This window comes from Leiobunum rupestre, chromosome 2, assembly GCF_980474605.1.
Source record: "Leiobunum rupestre chromosome 2, qqLeiRupe1.1.hap1, whole genome shotgun sequence".
NCBI classification, from domain to species: Eukaryota; Metazoa; Arthropoda; class Arachnida; order Opiliones; family Sclerosomatidae; genus Leiobunum; species Leiobunum rupestre.
The window spans coordinates 48,708,784-48,728,242 of NC_143385.1; the positions used below are offsets into that span (position 1 = coordinate 48,708,784).

The 19,459-nt window shown below is 35.7% G+C and overlaps 5 non-coding genes across 5 annotated transcripts; 3 read left to right on the forward strand and 2 right to left on the reverse strand.

Moving 5' to 3' along the window:
- Positions 1–244: 244 nt before the first annotated feature.
- On the forward strand, positions 245–408 carry LOC149957732 (U1 spliceosomal RNA). The gene has a single exon (XR_016478698.1). It is a non-coding gene; the product is annotated as a U1 spliceosomal RNA (small nuclear RNA).
- Positions 409–9,016: 8,608 nt separating this feature from the next.
- LOC149957733 (U1 spliceosomal RNA) lies at positions 9,017–9,180 on the reverse strand. The gene has a single exon (XR_016478802.1). It is a non-coding gene; the product is annotated as a U1 spliceosomal RNA (small nuclear RNA).
- Positions 9,181–12,433: 3,253 nt separating this feature from the next.
- On the reverse strand, positions 12,434–12,515 carry TRNAL-AAG (transfer RNA leucine (anticodon AAG)). Its single transcript has one exon. It is a non-coding gene; the product is annotated as a tRNA-Leu (tRNA).
- Positions 12,516–13,725: 1,210 nt separating this feature from the next.
- Positions 13,726–13,889, forward strand: LOC149957735 (U1 spliceosomal RNA). Its single transcript, XR_016479627.1, has one exon. It is a non-coding gene; the product is annotated as a U1 spliceosomal RNA (small nuclear RNA).
- Positions 13,890–18,083: 4,194 nt separating this feature from the next.
- LOC149957736 (U1 spliceosomal RNA) lies at positions 18,084–18,247 on the forward strand. The gene has a single exon (XR_016479505.1). It is a non-coding gene; the product is annotated as a U1 spliceosomal RNA (small nuclear RNA).
- The last annotated feature ends 1,212 nt before the right edge of the window (positions 18,248–19,459 follow it).

Genomic DNA, 19,459 nt, shown 5'->3' on the forward strand with positions numbered 1-19,459 from the left:
TGATTATTCGCACGTTAAAAAGCTTAAACGGAAACACTAATTCCATCTGAGCCAAAGCGGTGTAACAAAGTGTTTGTATATTTTATCAACAAATCCTTTATTATGTACTACGCTATACAGTAAAGGCTTCGAATATTTCGAAATAAGGCTTAAACATAAAAAATATCGCGATACAGAAAGGTCGCGTAGGGCATCTGAGTTTAATTTTCTCCATTACAAATGTCTCAATTAAACAACAGTGGTCATACTTACCTGGCGTCGCTGCAGCCTTGATCAATGAGGAGGCGGGCTTGGACGAGAACCCATCATTGCACCGAGATGGGTTTGACTCCAACTTTCTTTTGCAAATTGCATTGGATGGGGCGTATAATTTGTGGTAGCGGGGTCCTGCGTACGCGCTCGACCCCAAACAATTCAATTGAAAAATAAAACCGCGTAATTGTTAAACTACATAGGGTCGTTTTAGAACGACCCAAAGACTATCTATTACATAGACTGGAAACTCACTACTCCGAAAAGGTGGTCAATTTTTTCGTAGCGCCACCAAGTACTCGCTGCGCGAACTAAAATAATTGAACCACTCTGCCATCTATCTGTCAGCCTTTTCAGATAGTCTTTAAATTAATTAGTAAAATTTGAAAAATGCTGTTACAACAACACTCATTTTTCATTGCATTATCTTATTTAATTATTTTGGAATATTCGACATTGTTCGAGGTTGTAGTTTTGTTTAGAAAGTAACCATGGTGACATTTACAGTCTTAATACTGCGATACGTTAATTAACCAAAAGTTTGCGCTGATTCAACTTGGTTCTCAAGATATTGAATATTGAAGAATTTACTCATTTATTCTATATAATTGTACACTTTAAAATGATATAAAATTGTGTAACTTTTAGATAACTTAAAGTGCATGCTTTTTTCCATTCTTATTTTTAAATTGTATAAAATTTTACAAAAATAAAACATTTATTATAAATTATATTTTGTGACAAAGATTTCTTCGATAGAACAAAATGGAAAGTTTTCAAATTGCTCTTTTTTTAGATATCCCACATGAGGATATCCAAGAATTCAACATTTATAACTGAAATATGCTTAAGCTCAACAAAACGCGCTTTACTTTACTAACTGGTACATCTTCCAGGATTTTGCTGCCCTCTGTCCCTGAACCACTACTAGCGCTAATTGAATAGATGGCTGCTTGTTGGGTTGTACTTGTACAATTAGTTTCGAAATTAAATAACCATTTTTAGTAATTGAAACGCAAAGATTAGGCATCTTGATATTTTTTTTTGAGTTTTCCTACTACGACTGCTCAAGTTTGGGATTGAGTTCTGGCCCCCCAAAATGGAGTACTCTCACATCTTTACATTTTGTTGAACATTTAACATGAGTGAGCATAGCTGTACTTGGATCACCACCATCGTATTTCTCTATTATTTCCCTCGGTTCTTTAGCCAGTAAGGGCCTTGTATGTTCGAAGCTTTGGTCTAACCAACAGGTCTGTTATGGCCTAAGAGTATAAATGTAGTAGTAAATATAAATACACTAAAATATTGAGAAATTTCAGTAGCATACTTCAGGAAGATCTTTAACTTTATGGCCTAAAATTCCAACGATATGTCTCACTAAACCCCATTTCTTTTCTTGACAAGCTTTTCCATAGAGATCTTTGACCAGATCTTTAAAAGTGACTGTTCGATCTTGTCCACTAATCCTGGTTTCAAGCTTTAAGACTAATGAATGAAAAAAATTATTGTAAATGTAAAAGACTTTTTAGATGAAATCAGTTTGTATCTCTTACTTGCTTAATCACCAAATAATGCAAAATACCTCCAGTTCTTCTGTTTCGCGAAACATGGTCATTAAATCCTCTTCCCCAAACATGTTCAACGATCGATCAGTCATGGTTTTCATTCTTCGATTAGCTGAAATCCAAGTTCAATCATCATCCAGATCAGCAGTGGGAGATGGACTCCAATCCCCGCTTGAGGAATAATACGAATCAGTCTGAAACAGAGGCAATCACCCTTTCTTGGGATTGTGGGACTCAATTGCCTTTAATTTTTTAAGATATACTAAAAAATAACTACCAGTGTCAATAATAGGAGTATTTTGGACCGAAACTAAAGGAACTTCAATGTTTAACCGACTGTTTAGATTACTCAGTTCTAAAATATTCATTAATTATTATTATAAATAATTTAATATAGAATACAATGGCATTGATTAAGTTTAAAAATATGTAGACTTGTACCAGTTTCTGTATTTATACTTTCATCAACCTTTCCGGACATGGATCTAGAATTTTCAATTTCACTTAAAACTTTCGTTCTTCGAATGCGAATTCTGGGTTTTCTCAAAACTACATAAAATGAAACTAAATTATTAATTGTTCGAATTATTTAAAATATACGATATTACAGTTATCGTTGTCTTTATCTGGCTTGTTCATGTGCGTAAATAGAGACTTTTGATTTTCAAAAAAGCATTCCATAATCTTCACAAGCGAAGGTGGTCGACACGTACTTTCATTTAACTTTATCCAAGAAGTAAATTCCTATCATAATGAAATATAAATGTTTTGTTTTGTTATGCTGAATAATTTTTTTGTTTATACCGGGTCCTCATCCATTAACATATTTGCCGTTGTTGGAAGGTCATTATTCAACAAATATTCATGGACCAAACTTTTTGATAGATTTAGTTGATATCTGGTAATGTTCTCTAAGGAAAAGGATTTATGATATTATTATCCATAATTAATAGATCAAGATTTTAATTGTACCTATTTGTTGTGGAGGTTTTCCATTTACTTCGTGGAACCCAGTTGTGCTGCTGAAAGGTTCATAATTTAAGCTGTCCAGTTTTCTTCGCGAAGGTGGTGAATTAATTGTTAATGAGTCTGCCTCTAAACTTCTTTTAAAACATGAATCATTGGTCAATAAACTTTCTTCAAATATTTGATTGTGTAGACCTGCAAAATATTACATTAATTAACCCATAATTAATGTATTTTTCAAATATACAACTAGGTCACCTGGTAAGTTTATGCTATTGTCTAAAGGTTTCAAAGGAGTTAGGTTTTTTGTACTGCAGGTTTGAGTCTCAAAGTTATCTTTTACTGATAAAGGTGATGTCAAAAATCCATCGCCAGTAAATAGTTGGCCAACTAAAGCTATAAGAGTTGAATTAGTCCAGAATTCGGGTCTATTTAAATCTATATATCACCTGTTAAATCAATGGATCGCTTAGGTGTTGAAAGAACATTTTCAGTCTTTGGGTCTTCTGTACAAAAAATAAATAACAATCAGGCATTACTCAATCAGGAATTAATTTAGTTTCTTTCAGAATCAAACCCTATTTTACCATTAGAAATAATTTTCAATGAGGGACTGATAGAATTAGATGTTATTTCTATTTCACCCGTTTTTATTGTTGGAATGGCATTCCAAACCAAGTTTTTTTTGGCGTTATTCATAAAACAATCATTTTTAAAATGATTCGCGCAAACAGTATATGACTTATTTAACAAATGAGGAGTTTTCTCTTTTAAGTCACAACGCTCCGCATTGGAAACCCAAAGGTCACACCTAAAAAATAACACAATTATAAGTTTAAGGTGAATTTTTAAACAATAAACTTTAAAAATTACAAGCTCACCTTTCTTTATCTTTAGGAAACCTAAAAAAAGATATATTTTTATCTTTCTTTCTTGTATTACCGCAATAAAAAAAGCGCAATAGGTCACTCCTAAACGTTTTTCATGATCCATTACGTAAAATGCGATAAAAAATATAACTAATAAAAAGAAGACAAAGAAAAAGTATTTGGGCAACACGCACACGTGGCTTCAGTGATATCGTTGTTCGCAGTCTCGTCCGCGTTGGCCCGTTTTTAAACTGAAAAGTTCGGGCCGCCACTACTACGTGGCGCTGTTGTACCAAACAAAATCGTTCAACCTATGTCCCCGTAGAGCACTCCAGTCTATGTAATAGATAGTCTTTGAGAACGACCAGAGATAATTTATAATAGGGAGTGGAGGGGATGAATTGTAGTTCCTAAACCCCCGCGATCGCAATATCTGGCCAGGGGGGTTTCCGGTATGACGTTTTCCTGGGGCGGGTCTAGAGTGACCTGTTGAAGAAAAATATTTGAAAGCCGAAGAAGTAGGCAAGGAACAGACGAATGACCAAGCCGCGGTGTGTGAGCGATGTCTTTCGGAAAAAAAGGTTATTTATTTATTTTTTTGCATCTTACTTTAAATTATAATCATTATTAAATTCTTATATATTTAGTTGCTGTAAACCATTGTTTAAAATGGACCATCAAAAAGACGAATACCCAGAAATTGGTTTTTCGTTTGGACAAGGATCTTGTTGGCACTTTTATGAAGAATTTAAATCAAATGCTCTTGTTAAATGGTGACAGAGAAGCCCTTATTTCATACATTTCGACTGAAGTTCAGCAATTGAAATTTAAAGACATGACAGGAGAAGAGTACCTAAGAGAAACGCACACTATTTTGAAAAAAGAGAGGAAAGATCAAGGGATCGGACACCTTTTACTTACAATTACACCAAGTTTTAAAAATTTGCAACCACCACACAGAAACCTCTAGCTAGCAGAATGCTACATTTAATTGCAAACCAAAGCGTCTAGGGGTAATCAAAAACAAAATTGCTGAAAATCTCCCAGATATGTTTCCGGATTTTCAGCCTACTCGTTAATAAAAAAATGCCCTTCAGAACTGACTCAAAATATTATGAAAGAAAAGGTTCCAAGCCATGTAGAGCTAGAAGATGTAACGGAGTTTTGGACCAATAGTTTAACCAGGGGTGGATTAATTTCTGTCTCAGAACAATTCTTTCAGCTGGTGAAAATGATTAAAACTATATCGGATGTAATCTACGTCACTAATGTTTAAAAGATCACGCATCAAAATTTAAAAACCAGAGCTATCAAACACATAATACAATATGTAATTTGGCAGGCATGGAAGCTAATCTACAATCAAGATGACAGCTAGAAATGGCTTTTGAAATTTTTAGATGTTTTTTTAAACACGAGAGGAAAATGTTTAGTGGGGGACATTCTTGAGCAATACCAATTTGAAACATGAGAAGCCCTCAGAACGAAGAAAGCATTGCGAAAGAGCCTTATGGAGAAAAGCAAAGAATGCGAAAACCGAACTTCTCCAAAAAAGATAAAATCTAAAACTTGTCAGAAGAGTCCGGGTAGGGAAAATGTCAAAGCACCAAAAAAGAGAAGCATAAGGAAAAGAGCTCAAAAACAAGATCAAATTCCAACTACCGCATCAACCTTAATGCAAAGTTTCAATAACTTCCAAGACAATTCGGATTATGACTTTAAAAGGGGATCCAGATCTTGACCTTTTCGAACAGTTCCTACCTCAATGTACCTGAAAAAACCAAGCAAGGTGATATTTCAAAATGTTACTATTTTAAACATGGGGCAGTTTGATGGCCAATTTTAGGGGTTTTACCTCATGATTATTACTGAAATACTGTTCTAGCGGGTCTTGATTTAGGTGTTAAGTCAAGATAAACTTTGCTCCCTTTTTAAGAAGGAATTTTACTATTCCCACTGTTGAAAGAGCTGTAATTGAAAAACAACTTAAAATATATGAAATTGTAAAGCTCTTATCGTTGTAATTATAATAGCTGTACCAGTCATACGTAGACCTTCAATAGTTGGAGCACTTAAAAGCATTGCACTCCTTTCCTTTTTCGAAAAATCACCTGGGCGTACTGCAACGTCTTTCTCCCAGTCATCTAAATATTTTATGAAGTCAGTTTCGAGCCACTAAATTTAATACAAATATCAATTTTTGAGTCATCCATCAATCCAACATTGGGGTCATTACCTTCAAACGCTCGTCATTAACATCGTTATACACTCTTTTGTTGGCCTTTCTTTTCCTTAAACTTTCATTGCAGTTCTTAACATTACACAAGTCAAAAAAATTATCAAACGTCCGTATGAACTTCACTGTTTCAGGGTATTTCTTCCCCTTTAATTCAGGTAAATATCTAAATTTGGTAAATATTTAAATTTTGGTAAATATTTTAATTTAAATATTGAAATTTAATTTAGGTAAGTCTTTTAATTTGGGTATGAATTTAAATTTGGGTAAGTATTTAATTTTGATTAAGTATTTAAATTTGGGTAATTAAATTTAATATAAATATCTGAATTCTGGTAAATATCTAAATTGTGTAAATATCTAAATTTTGGTAAACTTCGGAATTTGTGGTCATTCCACGACAAATCGACCAAATGTTTTGGAATTTACCACCCTACCTTTTTAGATTTGGATAAAAATTAGTCTTAAGGGTTATTCTGCTCGATAAAGCCGAATAAATTTGGGTAAACATCTAAAAACAAATGGGTAAATTGGGTAAATTTACTATAAATATCTAAATTCAAATGGGTAAATTGGGTAAATTTACTATAAATATCTAAAGCTCTCAAAATTATTCGTAAAACGTTTTGATCAAGTAATTTATATTTCTGTATTATCCGATTAATTTTTTGATAAATTTGTAAAATTAATCGGAAAAATGAAGTTTTTTTCCGATAAAAAGCTCAAATATTAACTGGTAAATTTCTTTTTTACATATCTTTCCCGAAAAAAATCAATTTAATCATGGATAATGATTAACCATCCCCGACCTCTAGAAAAGCTTTATTAAGTACGTGTAAAATTCAAAGAATTTAGATAGTGAAACCATTTTTTAAACAAATATTATATTTAAAATTAAACAATATTGTTTAAGATAATTTTTAGTTTAAATGAAATATTTGAATGTATTTATTATTATATAGAAAAAATTTAGACATTTACCCAAAATTAGATATTTACGGAAAATTAGACATTTACCAAAATTAGATATTTACGCAAAATTAGATATTTACTCAATATTAGATATTTACCCAAAATTAGATATTTACCCAAAATTAAATATTTACCCAAAATTAGATATTTACCCAAAATTAGATATTTAAGCAAAATTAGATATTTACCCGAAATTAGATATTTACCCAAAAATAGATTTTTACCCGAAATAAGACATTTACCCAAAATTAGAAATTTACCCAAAATTAAATATTTACCCAAAATCAGACATTTACCCAAAATTAGATATTTACCCAAAATTAAACATAGCGGAGGTTTAGGAGCCACAATACATCCCCACCTGCCACTCCCTATTATAAATTCTCTCTGGTCATACTAAAACGACGCTGGTTAGCTAAAGAAATACGCTGGATTTCCTACCATCAGTTTTATTTATCAATTGAATTGTTTGGGGTCGAGCGCGTACGCAGGACCCCGCTACCATAAATTATACGCCCCACCCGATGCAATGATGGATTCTCGTCCAAGCCCGCCTCCTCATAGATCAAGGCTGCAGCGACGCCAGGTAAGTATGACTATAGTTGTTTAATTGAGACATTTGTAATGGAGAAAAGTAAACTCGTATGCTCTACGCGACCTTTCTGTTTCGCGATATTTTCGCGTAGTACATAGTAAAGGACCCCTTGATAAAGAGCGTTTTCACTCCGCTTTGGCTTAGACGAAATTTGTGTAAATTTTTTAATAAGGAATCATCGACCCCAAAGGATTTGGCAAGAACCAAGTATAAATAAAGGAGGAAATTTATAACCTATGACGTTAAAATAGTTGAGTAAGTGGTCAACTTAAAGCTTTTACGAATATTTAAGTTTCAAATAGGTTATTTTACAAATGCAAAGAAATCTGCAAAAATTAAAATGTTTATACCAATTAAAATCTGTGACTCACGTTAAATTAAAAAAAGGTGGGGTCTTCAATGACTCTAAGCCCACTACAACGGGTTTTTTTTAATAGGGCGATATATTTGAATAAATTGATTGGGCATGCTCATCCTGCCACCTGGGAGTATGAACTTCCATACTTACGAGAAATCAAGAAATTCTAGAGAAAAAAATCCTATCATCAGTGACGCTCTGCGGCCAGGAGGAAGTGCCTTTTTAGAACCGACGGATTTAGACGCAAAAATTGGAATTGAGTTCAGAGAAATGGCTAGGAAATGTAGGGTCTTGTTTCACAATAAACAGATTGACTAATAATTTTAAAACACCTCAAATGAGATGTATCACTTCTTAAAAATGTGGGATTTAGAGACGAATCGTCATATTCTTCTAAATCCACATCATAGAAACTACAAGAGGAATTTCCGCTTGAATCTAATTGGCCGTCATTTCCAAAGCTTCTTTTTGATTGGACCAGAGATAACCGGAAATGAAGGGAGAACCTTTAGCCCGTGTCATCTTAGTAAAGCACGTACAAAGGCAGGGCCTTCTATTCCTGTGGTAGTTTCTATGCCCACATGGATTTTTCTACCTGATAAATTATATTAATCCCCTAATAAGTGTCATTTTGTATTAAGATAGTTGGGGTCGAGCGCGTACGCAGGACCCCACTGCCAGAAATTACACGCCCCATCCAATGCAATTTGCAATAGAAAGTTGGAGTCAAATCCATCGCGGTGCAATGATTGGACCAGAGATAACCGGAAATGAAGGGAGAACCTTTAGCCCGTGTCATCTTAGTAAAGCACGTACAAAGGCAGGGCCTTCTATTCCTGTGGTAGTTTCTATGCCCACATGGATTTTTCTACCTGATAAATTATATTAATCCCCTAATAAGTGTCATTTTGTATTAAGATAGTTGGGGTCGAGCGCGTACGCAGGACCCCACTGGCAGAAATTACACGCCCCATCCAATGCAATTTGCAATAGAAAGTTGGAGTCAAATCCATCGCGGTGCAATGATTGGACCAGAGATAACCGGAAATGAAGGGAGAACCTTTAGCCCGTGTCATCTTAGTAAAGCACGTACAAACGCAGGGCCTTCTATTCCTGTGGTAGTTTCTATGCCCACATGGATTTTTCTACCTGATAAATTATATTAATCCCCTAATAAGTGTCATTTTGTATTAAGATAGTTGGGGTCGAGCGCGTACGCAGGACCCCACTGCCAAAAATTACACGCCCCATCCAATGCAATTTGCAATAGAAAGTTGGAGTCAAATCCATCGCGGTGCAATGATGGATTCTCGTCCAAGCCCGCCTCCTCATTGATCAAGGCTGCAGCGACGCCAGGTAAGTATGATTAACATAATTTAATTTAATTTAACAACTGTAGAATTTCATGGTAATAGTGTAAAGAGCTGTTGGCTCGGGTGCCATGAAGGGTTCGCCAACACCCCCCTATGCATTGCAACCTGGCCACCTCATTTAAAGGCATCAACAGTCGCTTTATGACTTGGGCCTTATATGGTTTTTTTTCCCCATTTCCACCTCTTCTGCGCGTATATCTGCAATTTACCGGTTTTGTCGTGCAAGACGTCAACTTAGCTTGAGAGACTTTTAGGCCTTTTTTGGGTCGCGCTGTAACCTCAACCACTGGTCGTTTTTTACACACAATCCTAAGGATTTGTGTGTATTAGTCTCACGTACAGTGTAGCCGTTGCCGCCGATGCCGCTGATGCCGATGGCGCCGTGTCACGCATACCTCTTCAACGGCTAAGGCTAGAAGAGTCAATGATATCTCGTTCGAATGTAAATGGATTGCCATTGATAGCCATTCTAAATTTTTGAAATCGAAGCCCAAGAAGTTGGCCATTTGCCCAATTTACCGTTTTCGGTAGTTTGGCTTTGTGTGGTTGATATTTTGTTAAAAATTAAGTCCGGTAACATTAAAAAAAATATTATTGGATAGGTTAGGATTAAGTTGAACTACAACTTCGGTTAAATCAGTAAATATTAAATTTAAGTATAGTTTTCGGGGTTACATAACGTTCCTTAATTTAAGTCCGACTTTCATGAAAGTTATATTTTTGAATAGCTGTGGTTTCCATATAACCTAGAATTGCAATTTCGTTGCTTAATTTTAATTCTTAGTAAGGTTTTTTGGACAGCGTTTAAGTACCCCCATCAACTCCAACATTGGAAATACGCGTGGTTATAGAGACTTTACGCGAATTTCTCTCTGGAATTTTCCAAGGCCGTTCTAATATGACCCAGAGTAACAAATAAGTGTGACACTTATCGGAGGCCGTTCTAATATGACCAAAAGTAACAAATAAGTGTGACACTTATCGGAGTATTACGCGATGCTTACAACGTATGACCTGAAGTAACAAATAAGTGTGACACTTATCGGAGTAATGTGCGATGCTTACAACGTGTGACCTGAAGTAACAAATAAGTGTGACACTTATCGGAGTAATACGCGATGCTTACAACGTGTGACCTGAAGTAACAAATAAGTGTGACACTTATCGGAGGCCGTTCTCACAACGTATGACCTGAAGTAACAAATAAGGTTAACACTTATCGGAGTAATATGCGATGCTTACCGCGTATGACCTGAAGTAGCAAATAAGTGTGCCACTTATCGGAGGCCTTTCTAATATGACCAAAAGTAACAAATAAGCCTGAAAGTCGGCATAACGTTCCTTAATTTAAGTTCGATTTTCATGAAAGTTAAATTTTTGAATAGCTGTGGTTTACATATGACCTAGAGTTGCAAATATGTTCCTTAATTTTACGTAAGGTTTTTTGAGCAGCGTATACGGAGCCCAGCAATTTCCAACATTGTAAATCCGCGTGTTTATAGAGGTCTACGCGCCCGTTTCCCTCTAGCGTTTTTCAAGGCCGTTCAGAGTGGGTCACGCTTTCAATGTATGGCCAGAAGTAACAAATAAGTATGAAACTAATTGAACTAGTCTTTGTCGTATAATCCGAAGAAATAAGTGTGACACTCAACGGCTGACTAGTAGTAACAAATAAGTGTGATCAGAAGTAAAAAATAAGAGTGACACTGATCGAAAGAATCTTCGATGCTTTCAAAGTATGACTAGAAGTAACAAATAAGTGTAAATATGTATATATGTGTGACCGTAGATATATTTTGGTTGTGATACCGGCGTTGCTGGTTGCTGTGAATAGCTCAAACAAACTTAACACATTAGAAAGATTGTGTGTATTCTGACCGTCGTACGTCTTGTTAATTCTGTAAACGAATTAAAAATCAGCGTGTTTCACTTCATAGGCCCGTCTTTTCACGATTTATAATTTAATCAATAACGCCGAGAAAATATAAGTTTTTGAAGCCACGAAATTACGGTTTAGAGGCCTTCATTTTATCTCAAGTTTTGAATGGTGCGCAACGCTGCGCATGCGCTACAGGAAGTTCGTTTTGGGGGTCCTTCATAAAGAACGTAAGTAAGTGTTAGTTTGTTGTTGGGTGATCCATAAATAATCCTTTGTATTAAAGTCACATGTTAAGATTGACAACTATGTTTGAGTGAAGAGAAACTTAATTTTCGAGTTTTAATAAATGGTTATATATTATCAATAATGTATTTATTTATACTCAGGGAGAATGAATATGTCGAGACTATCGACGGACACGTTGAGGCCCTAACCCCGTCACGCTAAGAGGGGGGGGAAGGGGCGGTCTTATTTTTTGCGTCCTCGCAGCGGCGTTAAACGCGTCGAAAAACGTAATTTTTAAGAAACAATGAGATTGCAGTATTATTTGATTTTATTAAAGCGGAGGAGCATACCGGGGACCCAACGGGTGGAATTGGAGAAACGCTAAAAATAATCTCGACATATTCATTCTCCCTGAGTATAAATAAATACATTCTTGATATTATAACAAGAACTGAAAAAACTGTTTAGAGCTCTTACCAGATAAAACCTTAAAGGTGCAAATATTACTTTTAATCCAATTTTATATCTTTAATTATTTAGTAATATAGTCAACCATACATTCAGTCTTCCAACTGACAAAGACCCTATTTCTGGGACCGATGTCTATGGCCATATATAACAATAATGATAATTAAACTTTATGAATAATGTTGATACATCCAGACTTTCAACCTATTATTCTAGAAAACAGATCGTGGTAGGGATGTGGAAAGGTTTTAAACTGATCTTGAAGATTCGCTCTAAAATATGTGCCAAACGCATTTAATCAGCCTTTTTCAACGCAAATCTTTAAGATTCCTACACATAACAACTTTAGCTCTATCGATACAAAACAACCTAAAAGCCATGCTTTGATAAGACATCGTTTTAAATAGTTTTTCTATATACAGTATATCGATGTATATGCCGTTGACACCTGGTAGTATATGTTCCAAGCTAAAGAGCAAAAAGAATAAATAGCAATAGATGGCAACTTGAAATTTTAATATGTTAGGAGGATTTTCAGTTCACACAGTGAATGGTACGACTACAGAAGCTTAACCCCCCACCGAGGAAAGGGTGTCGGAGATAAGAAAACGGAAGATGGTTCGTGCGGGGTACTATCCTACTTAAATTGTTTTCAACAACAAAATATTTCATTGGCAGCGGTGGGATTCGAATCCACGCCTCCGCAGAGACTGGTGCCTTAGACCAGCGCCTTAGACCACTCGGCGACGCTACCACAATTTTAACTCATAAAATTTCCATATATATTTTTCTATCAACTATATGTTATTCATTATGATTAATAACTAATAATTTTTATTACCAACTGCTCATTTCTTTATCAATGTGATTTGTAAAATTGTCAATTTACAATAATTATTAGTTCTTTTTAAAAATGTCATTTAAAGTTTGTCACAATAATTTACCGGGTCCTTTGACAATTCTTCAACCCAGTGCCATTATGCGTTTACGAAATATTGGACTTCCTCAAGACCATTATGCAATCTCGTAAAAGCAGCTTCACCTAATTAGATAGTGTTACGATGGTTATTCATATTAATACTTGGTTTTTAGGCTTATTTATATGGGTTAAGCACGTAGGCAGGATCCCACTAATGTTATTTCCAGCTTATTATATTATATTAAATTATATTATATAATGTAATATAATATAATGCGATGTGATGTAAAAAAACATATAAATATCAAATTATAAAACTAACTACAGAATCTTCCTGTAAAATATCTTTCCGATATTGTTTACCCCCATGTTAATTTTGGTTTTTAGGCTTATTTTTTTATATCGGGTTAGGCACGTAGGCAGGATCCCACTAATGTTATTTCCAGCTTATTATATAATGTAATATAATATAATGCGATGCGATGTCAAAAACATATAAATATCAAATTATATAACTAACTACAGAATCTTCCTGTAAAATTTTAAGTTTAACAAAGCAATCACTTTTAAAATATAGGAGCGCAGCTAACCAGTCATTTCCCGATAGCGTTTACCCCCATGTTAATTTTCCATACATCAGCTGAAAGTCTTTGTAATTTTCCCCATAGCTTGGCGAAGCCGATATTGTGTTACAAACTGGACGGTTGAAACTTGATTGCAATCTTCGGATTCGAAATCAGACGCCTTATCCATAAGGTCACGTGGGTGATAAGAAATTTTCTCCTTTATTTATACTTGGCTCTTGCCAAATCCTTTGGGACCGATGATTCGCATATTAAAAAGCTTTAGTGGAAACGCAAATTTCGTCTGAGCCAAAGTATATTTTATTAAGGGGTCCTTTATTAGGTACTACGCTATACAGTAAGGGCATCTGATATTTCGAAATAAGGCTTTAACATATAAAATATCGCGAAACAGAATGGTCGCATTGGGCAGCCGAGTTTAATTATCTCATTATAAGTGTCTCAATTAAATTATATAAATCATACTTACCTGTCGTCGCTGCAGCTTCGATCTATGAGGAGGCGGGCTTGGACGAGAATTCATCATTGTACCGAGATGGGTTTGACTCCAACTTTCTATTGCAAATTGCATTGGATGGGGCGTGGTATTTTTGGCAGCGGGGTCCTGCGTACGCGCTCGACCCCAACTATCTAAATACAAAATGAAGCTGATTAGGGGATTAAAATAAATAGTTTACAAAATCCATGTGGACATAGAAACTACCCCAGGAATTGAAGGCCCTGCCTTTGTACTAGCTTTATTAAGATGACACGGGCAAAAGGTTCTCCCTTCATTTCCGGTTATCTCTGGTCCAATCAAAAAAAAAGGTTTGGATATGACGGCCAATTAGATTCAAGCGGAAATGAACGGAGAACCTTTTGCCTGTAACACTTTTCATCGACTCTTTCTATTCCTCTTGTACTTTCTATGATGTGGATTTAGAAGAATATGACGATTATTCTCTAAATCCCACAATTTTAAGAAGTGGTACATTTCATTTGAGGTGTTTTCAAATTATTAATCAATCTGTTTATTGCGTTATCATTCGTGAAACATGACCCTACATTTCTTAGCCTTTTCTCTGAACTCAATTCCAATTTTTGCGTCTAAATCCGTCGGTTCTAAAAAGGCACTTCCTCCTGGCCGCAGAGCGTTACTTATGATAGGATTTTTTCGAGCTAGAATTTCTTGATTTCTCGTAAGTATGGAAGTTCATACTCCCAGGTGGCATGATGAGCATGCCCAATCAATTTGTTCAAATATATTGCCCTGTTAAAAAACCCGTTGTAGTGGGCTTAGATCCATTGAAGACCCTACTTTATTTTTTTAATTTAACGTTTGTTTGTTTGCGTTTTTGGCGGCGTATTTGCATTTGTCGCAAGGAAACGGTCGTACGTCCGAGTGCCGGTCCATACTGTTCTTGTGGTCCGTCGCGTAGCTACATTCGGCGCCGCGAAATCAGAGTCCCGGCGTCTTGTCACTGCTACGGGTAGCCTTGGTTGAGCAGCGCTTGGGGGCTATCCGTTTCCGGTCTTTGCCGACACGTGGTGGTTCGTCATCAAAGTCCGAATCGCCGCTGTCTCTGGCGAAATTAAAATCCGACATTGTCTACACTTTTAGCTTTCTGAGGCGAAATTATAAAAGTTAGGATCGAGATGGAGCCCATTTTCGGGCAAGGCCCACGGTCCGCGGAAAGACTAAAATAGTCACCTGATTCGCGTCCTACCCAGCACAAAGGGTCATTTGAAGGGGGGGGGGGGTTAGAGATGCGGTACATATGCCACGGGTGGTTCGGAGTGCAGATGGCACGTCGAGAGCGGGACATTTTTGGGGACACTTTCTTTCGTAGGCTTCAAAGTTGGATGTACTAGAGAGAGAGAGAGAGAGCGGTTAAGAAAAGCTGTATCGAGAACGTCAAAGTGCTTGACATCTCTGCTTAAACACCGTGAAGCCTGGAAATTCCCATTCTAGTCGTCAATCCTGAAACCTCTAAATCCCATTTCTTTTTTGCCCATAGCCAAAGACTATATGAAATACTTAAACATGAAGTACATTAATCAAACTCGTCATGACAAATTTGATAAAAAAATTTGCGAAACTTTACCAAAATTCTGGCTGAATGCCCCGAACAAGCAATTAAGTGAATTAGTTCTAAAAACTTGCGCTTAATGGCGTGGCGATGAAAGAATATATATTGAATTATATTATATGTAGTTAGTTACAAGGTTATTTTGGGCTAGAAGGGTTACCGTTCGAAGGGCTTAGGAATGTTCCTACTAAAGAAAACAAAATGTCAACTTAGCGATTTTGGCTCCACCTTTAATTCTTTTGTCGAAACATTCATTAGCGCAGATTCATCAGACCATATGCTCCAGTTATGCACAATGTCATTAATTGCGTCCAATGTCGAGTAAAATAAAAATAAAATTGAATTAGGTTACTAACCATGTCAGATATTTGTAAATCAGGCCCGGAACATTGAGTTAAAATTTCAAAGCTCTAGAGCTAACCGTTCTCGAGTTTTTAGGAACATGACATACAAATAAATAAATAAAAGGACGAACTTTAAGACTTATAGTTTTAGATTCATGATTTTATGCTACCTGCTTAAATGGAATACAGGCACGAATAAATATTAACGCCTTCTATCGCCTTCTTGGCGAACTTGTTTATCTACTAATAGCCTTGAAAAAGGCTCGACGAGGATTCCGTTGGAGACGAATTGAACGCCAAATCCAGGATGTGAAAAACATTTACCGGCTCTATTACTTCACCTAAAGATGTTTAGTATACAAATTACTCCGCGTAGGGATATTTACTTATTCATAAAGCATATTTTTAAGATGAAATGGTATTAGAAAATTAAAGGTCTTTCACAATTTTTTTTCCCAAACATTTTTAGTAAATCATTTGGAGCATGCGTAGGAACAAGTTTCAAACGAAAAGCATTAACAAGATAGGTAGATTAATACTTCTTTAGTATGAGATATATTTTATTCTTCTGGTTTTCTGAAAAGTATCGTCTTGTTACCCTTCTGGTTTTATATTAATTGCAGTATAAATGAAGTCAGATCAAATCGAACCTTCTGTGTTTCTGAGCTCTGAGTTCTGATATTGCGCTACAGGACGTAGTTTCCAATTAGACAGTTTTACGACCGCGAATCAAACGAAATTAAACCTATGCATAGGTTGGTGTTTTTCAACTGCTTAGTTTTTCCTGAGAAATATTTTCCCCGCGACTCTGTTAAAGATTGCGCTAGGCGACGCTAGTGGACTTTCCGGGGTCTATCAGTTCCGTATTAAGGCAATGGCCAAATGCGCCCTGGTATTTAATGTTCATAACCACATTGGCGTCAATAGAGTTGAAAAGTATCTGAATTTGTTTAGGGGCTACAAATTCTACTTTGCACTAACGGCGCCACGCATGATTGACGACAAGAGTGCCTTTTTACAATGTATGGATTAATTCGAAGGGAATGTTTTGCACAATAATGATAAAATGTCCTTCTATTGTTCGTCTGCCTATCGTGCACATTATCACAAGCTTTCATTCGCCGTTTCGATCATCTACCTCGACGGAACAAAAATAATGTCTGCTAAAATATTTAATGGGAGTTCTGGCTCATGTTTTGATGGTTTGGAAATTTTTATTCATTTAGAAATTTTATATTTTATATTTCAAAACAAAATATAAACAGATACAACAAACAAGGTATATTTTGAGATTTCAATACTTTTCTGACTATATTAAATACTCCGTTAAAATATTTCTTTGCGTATTTAAATATATTTTGTAGAAGTTGTAGTCAACCATACACTACAGATGCTTTGACTAAAACCTTTCTAATGGTTAATATCTGTTTGATGGTGCCTCTAAAAAATGGTAAATTTTGTAAAGGATCTGAAATTTTCTTACTTTACAATATTTGTTTTCATCGATTACGTGTGAAATATTTTGTTATAATCGTTTAAGTCGTGGTTGCATGAATATTTAATTTGACGTGGAAGATGAGTTGGGAAAGATTAAGGACGTGTTCCCATCTGGCTTCCCTCCTTTCAATATCTCTCGTTTCAACATCACAAAAATAATGTCCTTCGAAACGAGTAGCAATCTCGAATGGAATAATTCCTTTGCAACGAAATTCCTGGAGTTTTAGCCTTAACAGCGCTTATTTAGAAATTACACAAATTAGTTCAAACGTTTTCCGCTTAGAGGCGTTGAAGCTTTGTCTCACGCCGAAATGTGTGCACGACGATTCCGAACAAACCATGTTATTAATATGGCAAGAAAGTTATAGAAATAAAATACCAATTCCTGTTTTAATTTGTATTTTCCAAATAACCAGAAGGTCGATTATTTTGTTAGGTATTTTTTAAATATGAACGAATTTCTAAATGGAATTTTCATACAATCAATGAGATAGCATTAAATAACTGCCGGTTGAACATTTATTTGGAATTTTTTCTGATTCCAAGTTAGATGCCTTTTACGCATTCCTACATAGCACTGCTTTCCACCTCTCGTCCGCCATAACTTATTCTTCCCATTACGCGTAGTATTCGCCCGGTCCTTGCCATTTCTTGAAATGATGATACGGAGATTAGGGGTTGAAATGAGAATAACCAAATTAACCTACGGTTATAAACTTTAATTTGTTCTTGATATTGTTCATCATTTTTTTAAATGTAGCCTTTATTTTTCACTATTGTCTTCATCGAAGACGTTTGCTAGTTAGAAATATTAATGCAACGTACAGTAAATCCAGAAAAGGAGACGTCACACAGAGCATCGGCGTTTACTTTTCTCAATATATACGTTTCAATAAATTCCGAACTTATATACTTACTTTGCGTCGCTGCGGCCCTGATCTGTGAGGGGGCGAGCTTGGACGAGAACCTGTCATTGCACCGCGATGGGTTTGACTCCAACTTTCTTCTGCAAATTGCATTGGATAGGGCGTATAATTTATGGTAGCGGGGTCCTGCGTACGCGCTCGACCCCAAGCAAATAAATTTAAAAATTAAACTAACAGTTAGAAAGTGTAGCACACTTCCGAGACTACCCCACGTGTCTCTTAAGAATGACGATTTCACGGTATGTCCAACAGAAAAAGTAGTTCGGTTCTAAAAATTTTATCGCGTGATAATTTTGAAATAAGAGTAACGGTAATTTATTTTGTATAAGAGCTAGAACGCGATCAACATATTTTCACTTGGGGTAAGATCTATTGTTTGACTTATTATCGCCTAAAATCGAGAAAACGAAAGATGTTCAAAAGCTGAAGCACTCGGTTATGCTAGTTTTTAACTCGATTTTCATGTTCTTTAGGGTCGATTTGAATAGGAAAAGTGTAAACTAATTTTCGTCCAATAGTTAAACGTTACAGCCGTGTAAATTATTTTACGGAAATATACGTTTCAATAAATCATCCTCCAATGAAATCGCCCAAAAGTAATATTTCCGAGAGCCAGGACCTGCAAGTCACTGTTTATATAGTGCTTGTTAAAATAATGGAACTTTTTCACCTTTACGGCAGCAACAAGCGTTCCCTTTTAACCAGGTAGCGTTTTTGACATATTAAAGCTTTGCAAAAACACGACTTTCTGTTTACAGGTGAAAAGTTTCCATTATTTCAACAAGCACTATATAAACAATATTACTTTTGGGCGATTTCATTGGAGGATGATTTATTTAGGCGCCTATTGGGTTAAAACTAATTTCAAATTGAGTATCGCCAGTACATTGTTAAGCTAATATGTTAAAAAAGCGACTCGATAACAAATCTTACTTTACATATAAATGTTAGAAGCCATAAACGTCAGGAACTGATTAATTTAATATAACGTATAAACATAACCCCAGTAGCATTGTGTTTCCGTATTTTAGTCGGTTATCAGTCGAAACAGTCGGGTAGGAGTCGAAGTCGGCATTGAGTCGGTGGAAGACCTTAAAATGGCGTGCAGTCGAAGTTCGACTATTACCCGACAGTCGGGGAAGAGTCGGGTTGCGACTCAAAAAAGTCAATGCGGAAATAAACAAGTAGCGTGATTTTGATTTTACTTTGGGGACCCCGTAGTCCCTAGCAGTTAGAAGTCAGGAGAACAAAGTTACGAGACATCCTATAATTTAAATTTTTTATTTCAAAAGTTTTTTTAACATACGTCAATGGGTTTATTTAAAACTGAATTTCCATCAAACATCAGTGGGATATCCT